Source organism: Mesoplodon mirus (assembly GCF_964341445.2).
Source record: "Mesoplodon mirus genome assembly, chromosome: 2".
Lineage (NCBI taxonomy): Eukaryota > Metazoa > Chordata > Mammalia > Artiodactyla > Ziphiidae > Mesoplodon > Mesoplodon mirus.
Window position 1 is genome coordinate 150316656 of NC_138977.1, and position 18311 is coordinate 150334966.

The 18311-nt window shown below is 35.4% G+C and overlaps 1 protein-coding gene across 8 annotated transcripts in view; it reads left to right on the top strand.

Annotated features, from left to right (window-relative positions):
* CAMK2D (calcium/calmodulin dependent protein kinase II delta) overlaps positions 1-18311 on the top strand; it is a gene marked incomplete at its 3' end in the record, with an annotated part of 288766 nt that overhangs the window by 257891 nt on the left and 12564 nt on the right. The gene's annotated exons all lie outside the window — the stretch shown is intronic.

Sequence of the window (18311 nt, forward strand, 5' to 3'; positions counted from 1 at the left end):
AAACGTCCTTTTATTTTCTTTTTCTTAAAAACCTTCAGCATTGAGTTATAACCACAACATTTTTCTGCCCCAACTCACAGTCACCCTAAGGGACTTGGTGTTGTTTCACAACTCTTCTTTGTAAAAAGCTTCTGGTCCTGTGTTTTCTTTCTCCAAGGCAACATATTGACTTCCTAGTATTGACCTTGTGAGCAGCTTCCTAATTTTGTCCTGTACTCAACCCAAATATTATCTCTAACGCTACATCAATAGATTCAGTGTAACAGAGAGATACTAATAGTTTAAAAACAAATAAGCATCTTAATGAAGCATAGTTATTACCATAGAAGCACTGTGTTAATAACAGGCCATTATACACTTTAAAAAAAAGTTTTTCTATTAGAATATATGGTGTTTTCAAAATATGACTTTTTTTAGGTCCAAAGTTAATGAAATAATCATTCCATTTTGAATATATGTCTAGTAATTCATTAACTTCAGGTGTTGTCAAACAGCTGGCATTAGTGGCCTTTCATGACTAGATGGCAGTACTGGCAGTACTGCTTTCAGTGGGTGTGGGTGTACCTAAAGTGGTCCTTTTGACGCTGTATACATGTGAAGACTGTCCTTTGGTTTGTGGCTATAGCCACGGTTTGCAAGGCCTGTCGCTGTGTGCCGCAATGTCTCTCCACCTCCTAGCCTGCCCAGCACCATTGCTCAGAGTCAGCTACTTCTTCCTGATGTGTGCACATCAGTTTGTTCCATCTACTGCTTTTTCACAGGATGCCAGAGCTGTGCAACCCCTGTCGACGTTGGGCTCTTGTGTGCCCTTAAGTGACCTCTGTCACTCATCCTGCTTCCGGCATCTCACTTCAGCTCAGCATTCAGCAGCTGCTTGGATCTCTTGCTTCATTTCACCTTTCTTACAGCTCTAGGCCGGTGGAGCTCTGTACCGCAAGCAGAAATGTATTGCAGAAATGTGAGACTGGCTGTATGTGGGGACTTCATGCTTGTTTATACTCTTTTTCCTTTTGCTGACAAGTAGGTGATGGCAATGAAGCTGCATAGAATGTTTGCATAAGGCCCAGTTTAAGGACACAGGTATTGACAGCCTTATCTCTTGACTGGAGGCAGGTATATGATGACACCTGGATGTCATGGTCTCAGCTAATCTACAGAATCACTTAATTAGTGAGCTTTTTGTGATCTGAACACAGATCACAGTAGTGGACAGTAGTGTCTTTTGTAAATCTGGACAGTATTGGACAGTGTGATGACTAAATACTCAAATTCTACTGTTTAGTGCAAATCATCATTTCTGTGTAGGATTCCCTGGGGCAGAGGACCACTTGATGCCAGTCTCCTTCCCACCTTAAGCAGTCTGTAACTCAGCACTTGCCTTGCATGCATTTCTTACTTCAAGAGAATCTGCAAATTAAGAAACTCCTGGATATTTTATTTAAGGACTTTTGATGATTATGTCATTCCATTAGATTGAAAGTGTCTTAGAAGACCTGTAGTGCAGTGTACAGTAACTTCTTTTAGGTTTCTAATCCAAACTTTCATTTTTAAAAAGGTTTATTTAGAAAAATTCTTGTCTGCATGGGTGTGGCTACCTGTTGATCTTTTAACTTTTAGGTCAAGATCAATAACTTATAGGACTGATGCATAATTCATTCCATTCTACCACCGATGTAAAATTACTTCATTTTCTCTTTTTTTTTTCACATTACTTTATTTTACCCTCCGCACTCACTCTGTTTTTCTCTTTACTCTTTGCCTTCTGTGAGCTTTGAATCTTAAATTTGTCAGTGATAGCCTCAGGATTGTTTAGCCCTGCTGACAAAATATGAGGTCAAGAACTCTTACCAACCCCAGGTTAAAACAAAGTCTGAAATCAAAACAAAACAAATGAAAGCAACCAACAAAAACATGTAGCTACTCATTTTATCATTAGAAAAGCATAGGCTCATTCTATAGTAATACCCTTTCTCAGTTCAAAGTTTTTATTAATGGCTTTTTTAACAAATTTGCAAAAAAATTCACATGCACTTTTAGAAAACTCCACAGGGAAATAATGTAGCATTATTTTATTAAATACTGCATAAATTCTAAAAGCATATATGTTATAAGATTATTTCCATCAGTTTCCAAATCTTGATTAAGCTACCAGATTTTCAACTTTGAATTTATTTTAAAAATTCAGAGTTTAAAAATCTAATGTTTACTATTCATAGATATTACTTTATATGGCAGTTAATATAGGAGGTAATCATACTCCTAATTTATATAATCAAAAATTTCATGGTCAACAAGATCTAATTTACATTATAATATAGTTGCATATATTGAGTGTTAAGACTGTTCTTTTCACGCATCTTTTTTTCCCATTACCTGATAAAAAATTAATAAGCTGCTAAATTTAACTTGTGCAAGTTTTAGAATATTTTATTACTCTCTATGTCTCCTTTTATCTTTTTGGATTATAACTTTATTACTTTTTTAACTGATGTAAAAAAATATTAGCAAGGATCTGATTGGAATCTACAGTCTACACTAGTTTCTAGGTCCAGCTTTTATCCAACTTGCTTTAAGCAAGTTGCATAACTTCTCTGTGGCTCAGGTTTCCCCAGGTTACAGAATTTAGATGGTGAAATCAATACTACAGAGTTGCAAGTTTTTTTCCTACCCCACTTTAATGCAGTACTATTAAATGATTGTTATAAGGTCTCATGTTTTAAAGTATGTGCAATTATACATTGTACAATAATATATAGTAAAGTAATATATGTTAATAATATAAAGTATTCAGAATAACTATAGAAAGATAGTTAATTCAAAGTTGAATTAAATCACTGGACTCATAGGAATAAATCACTGCAGTTTTAGGGAATGTTATTACAATGGGAAAAAATTATCTGCTAACCTGTTTATCCAAGTTATTATAGTACTAATAGACTGTAAAATTAGTACTTTAACTACATTCCACTAAGAATTATTATGGGGTTGTATTCCATGTTTTTAAAGTATCTACTATATAAAATTACTTAATATCTAAAATTACTGTTTGACCTCATGAATTTCTATGCAGAAGTTAAATCATAATTATTTTTTTTATTAACTATGAACTTTATAATTCTGAAATTATTTATTAGAATAAAATAATTACTTTAGTGAAATGCTATGTCCTTTGCTGAGTTTGTATTATTTTCTATGAATTAAACATATCTAGAAATTATGTGAAATTATGTTTGTATCCTTTAGTGATTCTTCTTGTCAGTGAAATGGCCTTATTTTTTTTCTGGTATGGATTTCTGCAGTATAATTCCTTTGATTTTCTCGGGAGAAACTAGGTCTAAAGTAGTCAAAGAAATAAATCTTAGTCCTGTGCATTTTTTAATTCGTTCTACCAGATTATAAGTCATTCAATTTCAGACCAATATGTTAACTGGAGAACTAAGATATTACAGGGAGAAGCAAAAAAAAAGCATTACTGAATGAAGGTGCTTTATAGAAGAGACTATCTAGAAGTAAAGGGTCTTTATTTATTTGCATTTGGAATAGTATTTTCATTATTCAATTTAGCGCAACAAATGTTCCATGGGCACCTGCAGTGTAAGGTGCGCTACGGAGGCGCTAGCTACACTTCTTGCCCTCAAGAGTAAGTCTAGAAAAGATAAAGATGATTCTGCATGATAGTGTACCTTCTTTGTTTCTGGCTTGTATCCAGATAATTCTAAAACAAGAATAATATATTCATTGAAAAACAAACATAAGGACATAGCTACAAATAGTCATATGTGAGCAAATACAGAAAATTTCAGATGCATGTAACACATGTAATTCCTAACAAAGAGACCTCTATTTGAAAAATTCGGATTCAATTAGTTTTTTTAAAAAAGACCATTGAACACCTACTATGTACTAGATATGATAGATTAGGCTGAGGCCAAAAAAGCTTACCTTTTCCCTCAAGGAGTTCTCAGTCATGTAGTACATTCTTTAATGAAATTATATCTGCTGGTCCATTTCCCCAATGAATGGCTGTTTTTGCATTAAAATTTTATTCTATGTTAAAGAAAGTTTCTTCCAAGGTCCATGAATGTTTATCCTTAACACTTAGTGAATTAGGTAGTCTATATTTTCTTTGTTTCTTTTGATATGTAATAGTGTAACATTTTTCCCTTGGTCAGTACTGCTAAGCAAAATGTGCCAGTCCATCATATGAAAAGTAGCATCATATTTGGTACAAAAAGACAGATTTATTTATAGGTATTGCTTTTTTTTTTTGTCTCCTCTGTTTTCCTTATATACCCAGTCTATCAGCAAATCCTACAGGTTCTCCCCTCAAAGTATACTCAATTTTTTTTTTTAATTGACTACTGCTCACTAACTCCATTTCCGTCACCCTGGTCCACAAAAGCATCATTTGCCTACATTATTGACATGATTTATTAGCCAGTCTACCTGCTTTGGTATTACCTGTTTATGGTCTATTCACGACACAGTAGTCAGAGTAATGCTTTTAAAATATATCAGATTATGTCTTGTTTCCATCGGCTGTCAATGTCATTAGAATGGTTTATAAGGCCCTCAGTGACCAGGACCTCCTCCAGCTATACCTCCCTTTACTATCTGACTTCATCTGCTATTAGATGTCTCAGGAACACTGTCCTGATATGTATCAAGCTGGTTGCTGCCTCGGCGCCTTTACACTTGCCATTCCCTGCTTAATATGTCCTGATACAGATTCCATGTGCTTGCTGCCTCTTCTCTTTTTTAGTCTCTGATCAAATGTTACACTCTAAGATCTTCCTTGATGACCCTGTTTTAAATTGTTTCCCTCCAAATCCAGTGCTCCCATTCTCCTTCTCTGCTTTCCTTTTCTCCTAGTATTTATCATTATATGGAATATGTATTTTACTTATTTGCTTAAGGTCTCTGTCCCCCTACTAGGATATAAATTTCTTCAAGACAGAGATTTTTGACTGGTTTGTCCACATTTATATCCACTGTATCTAGACCAGTGTTTGGCAAGAGTAGGAATAATAAGTATTTAATTGATGGAGGAAGGAAATAAGTATTTAATTGATGGAGGAAGGAAATAAGATAGAAATCAACCATGCCATGTCCTAATAGTCACTAAAAAGACTAGAATTCTCTAAAAGTTATGATCACATCTCAACTTTTTATCTCCATAGGTTTTTGTCCACATGACATGTTCTCTGCCCCCACCCCATAATTTAGAAACTAAAAATATAGAAAATGAAAATTTCAAAAGTAAGTCACAGGATCCTCTTTCCTGTTTGGATGGAGGATGTGTTTTGGTGTCAAAGATAGTAGGTTTGAATTACAGCCCAGCCCTTTATGAGCTAAGCAATCCAGCTGCCCATGTAAACCTCTCTGAGTCATATTGTGTACAGTGGAGATAATGATGTCTCAATACTTAACCATTTTTTACCTTCAGCAGTAAAAATTTCATATGGTTTAAACCTAACAATAACAAAACATAGTCATGTTAACTAGAGATAATATTTGTTAAATGCCTGGCCCATGCTAGTCAGCAAAATTAATTATATTAATTCTGGCCGTTCTTTCCTATGAATACATGATATAAGCACAGAGGTTCACTACTAAAAGAGTCCATAAATCTAAAGGGACCTGTGATTTTTATTGTAGCATTAGTGTTTCTATTTTCTAAGCCATTTATTTTGATAAGTGGGTAAACATCTGTAAACGTTAAGACCCACAATATAGAATCCAGCCAGTCTACCGACATAAGCAAACAAAGAAGCTGCCCAAGTACAGAAAATAAACTCATATTTGGTTTAAAACCAAAGCCAGTATTTTTTAAAAGATTTTATTAAGGTAAAAGTATTATTTTAATTTGTCATGAATTTTAAACAATTAGATTATTTTAATTCACTGTTTTTTTGCTTCCATGATATCATGTAGTAGGCACTTAATAAGTTAATATATTAATTATGAGGTTTTTGCATTGTTAATTTTGTTTGAACTCTTAAAATTTTTGAGTTTAGAGACATATTTTGTTTTTAATTAAACATAACATTTTAAGTAATGACTCAGTCTTTCCTCATTTAAACTGATCCTTTTATCCCTGGATGTTTTCACATGTTTTGAAAAATTGGCTTATTTTGAGGGTGTCTTGATTACCCCTGATGAGAATAAAAGAGAAGTATGTAGACTGATTCTTTTCGACAAAAGTTAAATACATATTTTAAAAGGAGTGTATCTATGCCAAATTCTCAAGCAAACTATCTCAAGAACCATAACATAAAATGTCCTTCTTGGAGACTGTGATTAGCTGGTTCAGTGTTTCCTCAGAGGGAAACTAACCGTCTTGACAGAAGTTAACAGCTTAAGTGTGAAAGACCTATTATTTGTTTGTTTTTGAAGTAATTCATTACAGGATTATTGGTTTCTTCATTAACATCACTACACGTGGTTATTTACACTATGTCTATCCAGCACAACACAGATGGCAAACGTTAAGGAGAGAATTTGGGATTTTAGGGAAAGTTTGAGTAATAGACAAAAACCCATCATCACTATGTGTTTTCAAATTTTAAAAGAAAGAAAATAAAGAAATTCTGCTCCAGAATGTCATTTGTTTTCAATTTGAGCTAGAGAATGTTTTCAATTGGGGAAAATAACTTGCTGTGGTGGTGTCTATTTTGAGTACAGAGTATTTTTACTCTCTACTTAACTAGTTTACTAGAATTATAGTATTCTAATTAAAAAATTGTATACTATTACATTGTATAGAGTTACGGTGAACAAAAATGTAAAGATACTGCTGAAGAATAGAGAATTACCTCTGAAAAGCTTAACAGTCTCTAATGACAGAAAAGACAGCTTACTTTAAAGAGACTCCAGTGATTTTTTTAGAGGTACTGTGACCAGTGTAGAAACAGTATGAGCATATGAGACTGTGTTTTTAAATCTTTCTTCAGGAAATAGAAGTTCTTCATTTATAACCTTTATAAGTAAAAAAAAAAAAAAAAAAAATTAAGATGGAACTTACTAATGCTATTTAAATATATGAACAGTTAATAAAAGTGAAGTGTGCTTGTTTGTTTGTTATGGAGGATAAAACAAACAAAACGTTTGTTTGGGATGAATGTGTAAGCACCTGTATCTGAGTTGGTAAGGTCCTTAGAGTCTGTACTAGAATTTTCTAACATGAGCAGTGTTGTGAATTATTGAAGAATTTCCTCTTCAGTGGTTTGTGATGTGTTGTATAGTCTGCCTATGCAAGTTCTAAAGATAACCTTTATAGGCATTCTAAGTGGTCTGCCCCCCTGGAACTTCAAGTTTCTAAGTGTGGACTGTTAATTATTCATCAGATAACCTGAATGGTGTCTTTGATGAATGTTCATCTTTTATATTCAACAAATAATGGAAAAAAAGTATTTCATACTCACAAATATGTATCTACTATGTTACATTTTATGATAATTTACATTTATAATATATCCTAGAATAAATGAAAACAACAGCAATATGTTGTTAGTTCTGAAATATGTAGTTCATAAATGTAATTCTTTCTATACTCACATTGATTAAAACAAGAATAACTTTACTGGTCTTGTAAAATTTGGCCAAGATATTCCAACAAGTACTTGTCAAAAGGAAAAAATGATGCACAGTCTAAAAGTTGAGAGTTATGTTTTGTTCAAGGACCTTACTGAGGACTATAGCCTGGGAGGCAGCCTCTCAGATAGCTCTGAGGAAGTGTCCCAAAGAGGGAAGGGAGGAGCCAAGGTATGTAGGAGGTTTTGCTGGAGAAAAAAAAAAAATAGTGGAACATCAAAAGATTACTGCTAATCACACACACACACAAAAACAAACATCTCAAGTTAGTGAATTTAGTGCTTTGCTATGTATGGGAAGATGCAAGAGTCTGGGCTCATTGAAATTATTCCTTTGATATGCATCTTAACTATCTAGGGCCAGTATCCTCATTTTTTCCATCCTGAATTGTCAGGGGTGGCTGCAGTGGCTGATGGCTTGATGGCAACAACATTCTTGTACTTTACTGAAATGGTAGGCAGCCTTTTTGTTCCACATACTTTTAAATCAATTTTCTAAGCTGAATTTAGATCAGAATATCCCAGAGCTAAAGCAATTATATAGTGCCAGTGTGAGGTATATCACTTTAATAAAAAGCATTAGCCATGAAAACTTATTGAAGAATTTTTGGTCTGTTAAGATATTTTCACCCTCCCAAGTTAAGTTTTGAAAAATGTAGTAACTAATCACAGAAATGACTCTTGGTCCTAGGAGTCTTGTCACTGCTCTCTGTCAAATGCATGGGGACATGAGAAGAGTTACAGGAATTCACATCATTTTGTGAGTGTGTGTGTGTGTGTGTGTGTGTGTGTGTGGTGAAAATAGGAGGTTATTTTCCTCCAAACCTTAAGTATGTCTTGCAGGTTGTGATAAGCCATTATAAATTTATCCAGACTGACTACTGCTATGCCTTTTCAAACCATGGTCTGACATCTCAGAAAGCTATAATAATCATCAGATCATCAAAGTTAGGCATATAGGCACATATATTACATCGAGCCCTAACCTTTGGATCTACAATGCTGTAGACAAATGCATTATACAGTTGACTCATCAAGAGAGTCTATTAATTTCCCATAATTTTCCAAATTAAAAACATTCCTTAACTATAGATACGTTATTTGTTCCATTAACTTTTTTCACTAGTTCCCTAATTTACTATTGATTGTAGGTGATCTAGTTCTTTTGAACAATGTGTGTTGTGACTGGGTTCTATGACATATTTTGTGAATTGGCCTCTCTTTTTTCCACTTCACTAAACCTGATCTGCTCTTGCAGTTCCCATTCAATGATTCTGGAAGCATGAATTGGATAATGATAGACTTTGCAATGAAAGTTGCTGAAGATGAGAATTAGCTAGAAAGCATGGAATTACAATGACAGCAGATGCTGCTGCATATTCTTGAGCAGTAGTAAGATCTGCTGTTTTATCTTGTCAGTCTCATCAAGGGAAATGGGTCAGAATGAGATGAGTATTATTTAACACTTACAAAGAAGTGAAATGATGTTCTTATAGTTAAAATATCTGTATAATCTGTACAGTGGTGGGTGAGGAAACTGCTTAGTGTCGACCCCATTGAAGCAAACACTGGTGTGAGAAATACGGAAATGCGTTTAGGAACTTGTGTGAACCTGGAAACAAGGGGAAAAGACCTTAAAAAGATATATGGGACTTAATAATAAATGTAGTCACAGAATAACATTTTTTTATACTTTAACTGTAGTCAGCCTGGTGCTTTCTCAAAAAAATATCCAAAGACATCACACTTCAATTAATTTTGGTGGATCTATTTGTTTGTTTGTTTTTTATTTTTGCTTTTTGCAAAATGAACAAAGATATATGATGGTTCTGTACCATGGCGGATAGCCTTCTAGGCTCCTGCATTCTTGGTCCAAGGGAGCATTCATGAATCTACCAGTTAAATTATTCAGAAAAGTAGAGTTATAAATAAACTTATCTAAGCATATAGTGAATTCTGTTTTTCATTGAAGTCAAATTTTATACTTTTTATAAAGGAATAAGTTACTTAAAAGATAAATTAATTATAAGCTGAGCAACAACAGTAGAAATCATTGAAAAAAATAAAAGTCTACACTCACGGCTGCACAAGATTTTAACTCTTGTCAATATCTTATACTGCCTATCCATACTGAAGGGCAGAACATGAACAGGTTGGCATTTACTTTTGACCTGAAAGATACATGCCCTGTTTTGGCTAATACCATGTAAAATTGATTGGAGGGGTTAGTTGGAATCATTACAGTTCCAAGATTTGGGGAAAGCTGGATTTCATTCACGACAAAACAAGCCCCCCCAAAACAAGGCAAAAATAACTTTCCAAATATTTAAAAATCCTGTCTCATTCTCTCTTTTCTTAGTCTGATTTTTCTTTTGAGACAATAGTTTTGACCATCACCTTGGTTCTGCAGTGGAAGAAAGAGATACCTCTTGAGAATGCTTAGTATTTCTCTTATCATGCAAATACAATACACTTGATGCCCCGGAGACTACAATTTTAATCTTAAATCTAAGCAGTTGATATGAATCTTTGAACCAGTTTCTTAAAATCTTTCTTTTTCCATGTCATCAACTCTTAACTGGAAGTGGTACCACACCTATCTAATTCATAAAACATCTTAATACTTAGAATACTCAGTGATATTCATAATGTAGTCCTATTTCTAGCTTCTGCAAGTCAGCTGCAGGTGGCAGAAAAGTTACCCAGTTACTTTAATGTGGATGGACTGAATTCTTTCATATCAGCAAATGTTCTATATAACTATATATAGCTTCTTTAGACCCTGAAACTTTTATGTAAGCCATTTTTAATGAAAATCTTTATAAATACTTTACACATCCTTTAATCTTCTAAAAAAATAGTAAATATTTTTTTCATCTTCAGATTCAGACTCAGGAATGACACAGCCATATTTTGTAACCCAATGATATCTTCACAAACCTTTTTAAAAAGTCTAAACCTATTTTCACTTACACTAAATGATCCCAATGCCAGACTTTTCTGTTCTTAAATATTTGTTAATCATTTATTGTCAGACCATAGCAATTTAACAGGACTAAGACTAGTAGTACTTCTTCCCCAATTAACAATTTATGCCTTGAAATTCAGAGTAGTTAAGTTTTTATAGAGCAAAGTACAAAGATGATTTGAATAATTTATCTTTTAAATCTTGAGGGCGTCTAGCAATTAAAAAGCTGAATATTGATGTTATTGAACAAGTGACTTCTGGATAAGTGAGCTTTACAATAATTTCTTGAAAAGCAGCCTTGACTAGAAGCTTGGTAATTTCCAGGTGTTATATTTGGATAAAATATTATATAATAGAGTATTAAACCAATCAACTCCAGAATCTTCGATGACTTTGATTTTTAAAGCCAAAATAATGGAAATTACTCTCCTAAATATTAACTAATATAGCAAACTAGTGAAATAAAAATAGTCACTAAGAAACAAGCTTTTAATTGCACAGGAAACTCCAAACATAGCTGAGTTGATAGGCACCTTTTTCTATAAAACTACCCAGAACATGAAAATGATCCTAATTTGTATATTTGCCTAAAATAAAAACTATTCCCAAGAGTTATTTTTGTTAATGGCAGCATGGAAGAAGACAATAAAACCATGGGATACCCAGTTTTGTGGAATTGGTGTATTAATTAATTACAACTCTGGCTCAGTAATTAAGTCATCAGTCACCTTCCCAGAGGAAGTTCAAAGACATTTAGGTAGTTCATTTAAGTTTATTATTTCAAAATATTGAATTAGGCACTATGGGCTGGAAAGGAACATAGATTAGTGAATTAAACAGCAGACAGTACCTCAGCCAAATAAAGCTCCAGCCCTGGCACAGCTTCTGAATTTGCTGGATGACTTGAGTAAGTCACTTAACCTCCCTGTCCTTCACGTCTCTGGCAGGCAGGTACCCAATAACTCTGAGAAACGTGGAAGGAGTAGTTAAATTAAATAGAGCAAAATTTTTAAAATTTATTTTATTGAAATATAGTTGATTTACAATGTTCTGTTAATTTCTGCTGTACAGCAAAGTGATTCAGTTATACATACATATACATTCTTTTCCATGTGGTTTATTACAGGATATTGAATATAGTTCCCTGTGCTATACAGTAGGACCATGTTATTTATCCATTCCATATACAATAGTTTGCATCTGCTAATCCCAGCTCCCAGTCCATCCCTCCCCACTCACCTTGGCAACCACAAGTCTGTTCTCTACATCTGTGTGTCTGTTTCTGTTTCATAGATAGGTTCGTTTGTGTCATATTTTAGATTCCACATATAAGTTGATATCATATGGTATTTGTCTTTCTTTTTTTGACTTACTTTACTTGGTATGATCATCTCTAGGTCCATTCATGTTGCTGCAAATGGCATTATTTTGTTCTTTTTGATAGCTGAGTAGTATTCCATTATATATATGTGTCACATCTTTATTCATCTGTATAATTGACAGTTGACATTTAGGTTGTTTCCATATATTGACTATTGTGAATAGTGCTGCTATGAACATAGGGGTGCATGTATATTTTTGAATTCTAGTTTTGTCCAGATATATACCCAGGAGTGTGATTGCTAAACCATATGGCAACTCTGTTTTTAGTTCTTTGAGGAATCTCCATACTGTTTTCCATAGTGGCTGTACCAATTTACATTCCCACCAACAATGTAGGAAGGTTCACTTTTCTCCACACCCTGTCCAGCATTTATTGTTTGTAGATTTTCTGATGATGGCCATTCTGACTGGTGTGAGGTGATACCTCATTGTAGTTTTGATTTGCATTTCTCTAATGATTAGTGATGTTGAGCATACTTTCATGTGTTTGTTGGCCATCTGTATGACTTCTTTGGAGAAATGTCTATTTAGGTCTTCTGCCCATTTTTCAATTGGGTTGTTTGTTTTTTGGTTGTTGAGTTGTATAAGCTGTTTGTATATTTTGGAAATTAAGCCCTTGCTGGTCACATTATTTGCAAATATTTTCTCCTAGTCTGTAGGTTGTCTTTTTGTTTTGTTATGGTTTCTTTTGCTGTACAAAAGCTTGTAAACTTAATTAGGTCCCATTTGCTTATTTTTGCTCTTATTTCTATTGCCTTGGGAGACTGAACAAAGAAAACATGGGTACAATTTATGTGAGAGAATAAATAGAATAAATATTGACAAAGGGTAAATGAGTAGAATTGCTAAGCTAAGATGATACATATAAATAAAGCTAAACAACTTTTGATCACTGAATAAGTAAATCTTTAGGCACAGTTCACTAAAAGATTTTAATATTCGATACTCTGCTAACATTTTAGTGAATCTCAATTTGCATGTATAAATTCAATTTATTTCCTAACCCAAGCTTCATTGTAGGCCAGTTAGTCTTCTGAATAAGTTTTATTATTAAATAGTTTCACCTCAAACTAATAAATTTAAAATCTGAACAAAGATTCAGAAAAAGCCTGAGCTCAGATAACTTGGTTCTTTCTCTCCATTCAACTCTCTTAAAAGAAATTATAAGTTTAAACATTGATAGATGTGTCTAGTTTAATCTTTCTAGACCTATACAGATTACTTCCCCATGGAAATACTGTGACCTCATATATTTTGGTAATTCGGCTGATTTTGAGATATGCAGGACCCATGAATGCCTTTCCAGTTAGCATAGTCACAGCCAGGCTGCCACCAGATATGATCATCATCACCTCCATACTTAGCATTTATCTAATGTATTAAAATGCACAAAGAACTTTATATACATTGTCTATCCATGTATTTATGTATTCATATGTACATGCATTCAGAGACATTTACTCAATACTAGGTGTTAAAGGTAGAAAGTGGTCATGTCCTGGTCAGATCTGTGAACATCCTGTGATAATGCTATAGGAGAACCACAGTGAGATTGAATAGCTGCATCTGGAACACTCAGGAAAGTCCATACAGAAGAGGTGATGATATTGGAGCAAAGTACTGAGGGAGATTTCCAGGCAGAAGACAGAGTTTCCAGGCAGAAGGAACAAACAGAAGGAAAGGCACAGAATTATCAATGAGCCAGGACTAGTTGGGAAAGAGTGAGCCCCTTGGTGTAGCTGTAGAATAGGTTATGTGGGAGCCCTGGGGGAAAAGAAGTGTCCGGAAATGAAGCTGGAAAAAAATAGAGTAGGAAAACTTTTAAAGAACAAACAAACAAACAAGTGTGAGCTTTGGCCTCCAGAGAGTCAGGGAACAGCACGGTCAGCTCTGTTCTATAGAGGGAGTGAGGAGTGGATCAGCAGTGAGGAGTGGAGGGGCTGGTGAGGAGAAGGTATGGGAGGTGACGGGGGAGACCTCAGGGCAGGAGGGGTTAGGAACATCCGACAGCCAGAATCAGAGCCATGGCAATGAGCCCAGAGAGGAAGAAATGGATCTGAGAAAGATTTGGATGAATAAAGAGGAGCCGGTGATCAACTGTATGAGGAATTGAAAAGAGGCATCAAGGATTTTGGTGTAGGCAGCTGAGTAGATTACGATGCCACCATCCAAGATGAGAAATACAACAGAAGCAGCAGGTTTTGCCAGGAAGATGCTTGACATCAATTTTGAGCACCCCAGGTATGAAATGCCAGGACAACAGGGAGTGTTTAGATTGCAGTCACAAAAATGAACTTGGAGCCCAGAAAGATTTAAGGTCCATGATAGAGATTTGGCAGTCTTCAGTAGATGGTCAAAGCCAGAGGAATAAATGAGATTACCAAGAAAAAGCAAAAGAAACGAAGAAGAGGCTGAAGACATACCCTGGGAAACAACACAGTAATTGCTATGGATAAATTATATGATTCATGGATGATTGGATAAGAAAGCACTTGAGTTTGTTCATTCAAATATGTATTGAACATTTACTCTGTGCCATGTACTATGCTAGATGCGGGTTGTAATGGTGAGGTACCTACCCCTCTGGAGTTTACAACATAATAATAGAGAAAACTGATCAAATACACACAAAATACATAAATACAAGTGTACCAAGTGCTTTTAAACAGCAGGTGTAGGATATGTGTGAACTTATAACATGGGGACCTCTCCTAAAATGAGACTCCAAGTAGGACTTTTTGAAGAAATAATAGGTGAGTTGAAAGCCAATAAAAGAAATGAAGGCAAAAATGGGGGACACTTTCCCAAGAAGAGAGGGCAGCTCACATGAAGAGCTGGCAGTAGGAGGAAGCATGGTCATTTTGAATTGCTGAGAGAAGGCGTCATGGGTGGGGTGTAGAGGATAAAGTAAGGCAGCCTTTGAGTGGGGCTGGTGAGATGGACAGGGTTTAGATTATTCGAGGTTTCATAGTCCCTCTTCAGATAATTTTTCTGGACAAGAAATGATGGGTGCTTGTACCGGAGTGATGGTAAGAAGAAAAGAAGTGGACTAATGTGTAAAACCTTGAAAAGGAAAAATCAATAGGACTTGAAGGATTGGATTCAGAGTGGGGGTGTGAGAAAGTCAAAAATGATCCTCAGGCTTCTTTCTGGCTCGTGCACCTGGGTGGATGATGCCATTCACCAGGATGGAGGTCCCTGGAAGAGCAAATAGGTTTGTGACAACAGAAGTTCATATGCTTAGTTTAGGGTATGTTGGGTTCCAGACGCATTAAAGATATCCAAACGGAGATTCCAAAATAGGCACAGACATACAGACCTGGAGGAAAAGTCTAGAAACAAGGTAACAATTTGGAAGTCATGGAATACAGACAGCAATTTAAAACACTGGTGTAGATAGAACCATAGGGATAACAGTATATGGTAAGAGGGCCTCCGACTGAACCTTTAAAAGGAATTGAAACATTTAAAGTCCACATTGCAAATGAGAGTGAGATGATGAGAACAGAGAGAAGAGAAAAAAGGGGAGTATTTCAAGATGGCAGAAAGGAGTAATCAGCAAACTCTGTGCCTTAGGGCAGTGCCTGTACTCTGTACTTCTCTGTTAACCAGAGAGGTAACATCGGTCTGCGTATCTCAGAGAATTGTCCTGATGCTCAGATCTGATAATGTTTGAGAAATGTTGAAATCTATCAGTTGTTTTATTACATAATCACTCTCAGTTCCCAGGGGTTTTTTTTTTTTGTTTGTGAGTTTGTTTGTTTTTTTAAACACTGGGCCCATTCACACTCTTATCTTTCTCTTCCAGGCTTCTTTAGAACAATAAAGAGACCAAAAATATGAATTTGAACATGACAATGTTCTCAATTCTTTTGCAGAATTGCATGGAAAGTAATCACACTCAGGATCTGGAGCATTTCTCCCGCTTGCTTTTCTCTCCTGCCTTTCCCCTAGGAACCTGGAAATCCCCAGAAACTACTTTGGGACCTGTGGGTATAGGCTTGAGCACCTCAGTTCTATAAATAAAACTATTTGGTAATCAGTTCCCTGTGATTAAGTGCCTAGCCATGAGGTTAGAAGCTTCTGGTACTCAGGGAACATCTTACTGGTACACTCTTCCCTCATCTTCAGGGTAATTAGTGACACCTCTCATGCTCTCCCCACTTTGACTTCCAGAGTGGCCATTACTTGACATTCAGGAAGAGGGAAGGCCAGAGGATAGTGACCCCTCTCCCCCAGAACATAGGCATCCAGACATCTTGTGCAGTGATTGTTCCTCAGCCTCACTGCTGGTGAAAGGAGATATAGCTAGCATCAAACCCTCCTTCTTCCTCTAGGTCACTGTGGCAACAGTTCCAACCACAACAGACTTCTATATACAAATGATTCATTCCCAGCCTTCTGCTTTCCTTTAAAGAGTCAACTGTCATGTGCTGCCCTGACTCACTCAAGCGCCTTTGCTCCAGGGAAATAAGCACTCTAAAGATTACTGAGTTCCAGGCCCCTCCTGAGCCAAGAGAGGCACATTGCTTTTATGATGATGCAGCACAGAAGCATTCTGGCTACTTCCCATGTGCTGTCCTGCCAGCTCCAGCACCACTGTTTCTGAACATAAGAACTAAGAAGGCAATTTGTGTTGCTTTGATTATGCAGGACAAAAATTAAGCCAGTTGTAGGATGCAAACTGTTGAAGAGCTAATGAGTGTTTCCATAGTGGTTCAGAGTGAAACATGGCCATGTACACTGATGTTTCTAATTGCATATTATGCTTCTGAAGGAATCTAGAGACTTTCAGGAACTTCAGAAGGTGACCCAGAACTGTTCGCACTTTGTAAACTAACTGTTAGCCTAATGAAGCTCTTCAAAGGGCAGTGATCTTATGTTCATTTTTTCCTTCTTTTATTCTAAAAAATTAACATTGTTTTCTAAACTGTAGTTTTTTTCCTATTAGCCACATAGCATCCTAAGAAATCTGTTAGTTTTAAATGAGGATTTAATACGAGGAGGAAGTTTTGGTAGTCACATTTTTCTAATCTCATTTTCTGAGCTCCTCTGTACCAGTGTCCTTTATATTCTGGAATTGGGTCAGCTGTCATGCGTTTTTGCCAAATGTTCATACTGTTGACGCTACAGACAGATGAATCACTTATTGCCTAACTAAATTAAGCTAAAATGTGCCATTGGCACCATCCCTATTACAGAATTATTCCCTGCCACTACTTCTGTCAGTATGCTTTGATGTTCGATATATTATAGCTGTGCATTCATCAAATGATCATGGGCAAGAAATGTTTTAGGTGTGTATAGGAGCTAAGAAACCTTATGTTATTTTTTTCAATATAAATGAAATTATGTAAATAACTGAATATGGAATCTAACCTGTATGGAGATTATTTTTTGATATTATGAACCTTGACATTGTTAGCAACCATTTGTGGACAAACCATATTTTATAAGGTAGTCTCATATAGTCTCAGTAAAGTCAAGTTAGGTTTACAGAACATTTGTTTTTTGTTTTTTACATCTTTATTGAAGTATAATTGCCTTACAATGGTGTGTTAGTTTCTGCTTTGTAACAAAGTGAATCAGCTCCTCCCTCTTGCGTGTCCCTTCCACCCTCCCTATCTCTCCTATCTAGGCGATCACAAAGCACCAGGACATTTGTTTTAAATAAGGAATATCACAACCTGGATAACCTGGAGGTTTTTTTTTTTTTTTTTTTTTTTTCAGTACCAATAAGTCTTTATTCATTGTATTTTCCCAAGGAAAAGAAGGGGAAGGGAAAAGGGTCAGCATGTGTGTTACAAAATGATAGCAAATGGGAAAGGAAGTACCCGGCACAGCAAAATCAACCAACAAATAAACACTGCCCAGATGGGGTTGCCAAAGCCCAAGGGGGCTCAGTCTCCTGCAGTTCAGTAATGAGGGGAATAACCTGGAGTTTTGAAAGTAAATATAAACTTTAAGTTTGTGGTTAAGAATCTGCTAAAAAAAAAAAAAGATCAGATTCATTAAAAGTGCAAACTGGTTGACTTTAATCAATAAGAACTAAAACCAGACTTCAGCTTTTTCTATGATGAATATCAGCCTCACTAAGATAGATGGAAATAACTTTTTGTGATTACCCCCAGTTTATTTCCAGTGATTTAAGAAAGTATCACAATGTTCTTTAAACAAAATTCAATGAAATTTAATTTTTAAAATATTTTATGCCTTTATTTCCTTAGTAAGAGAATACTGTTCTGAAATCAGGAAAAGTTTATCAACATCAGTTGATCAAATTCAACTTACTGAGCATCTATTTTATTAAAGACATTGGATAACGCTTTTTAGAGGATACAAAGGAATAACATGTTCTTTGCCCACAG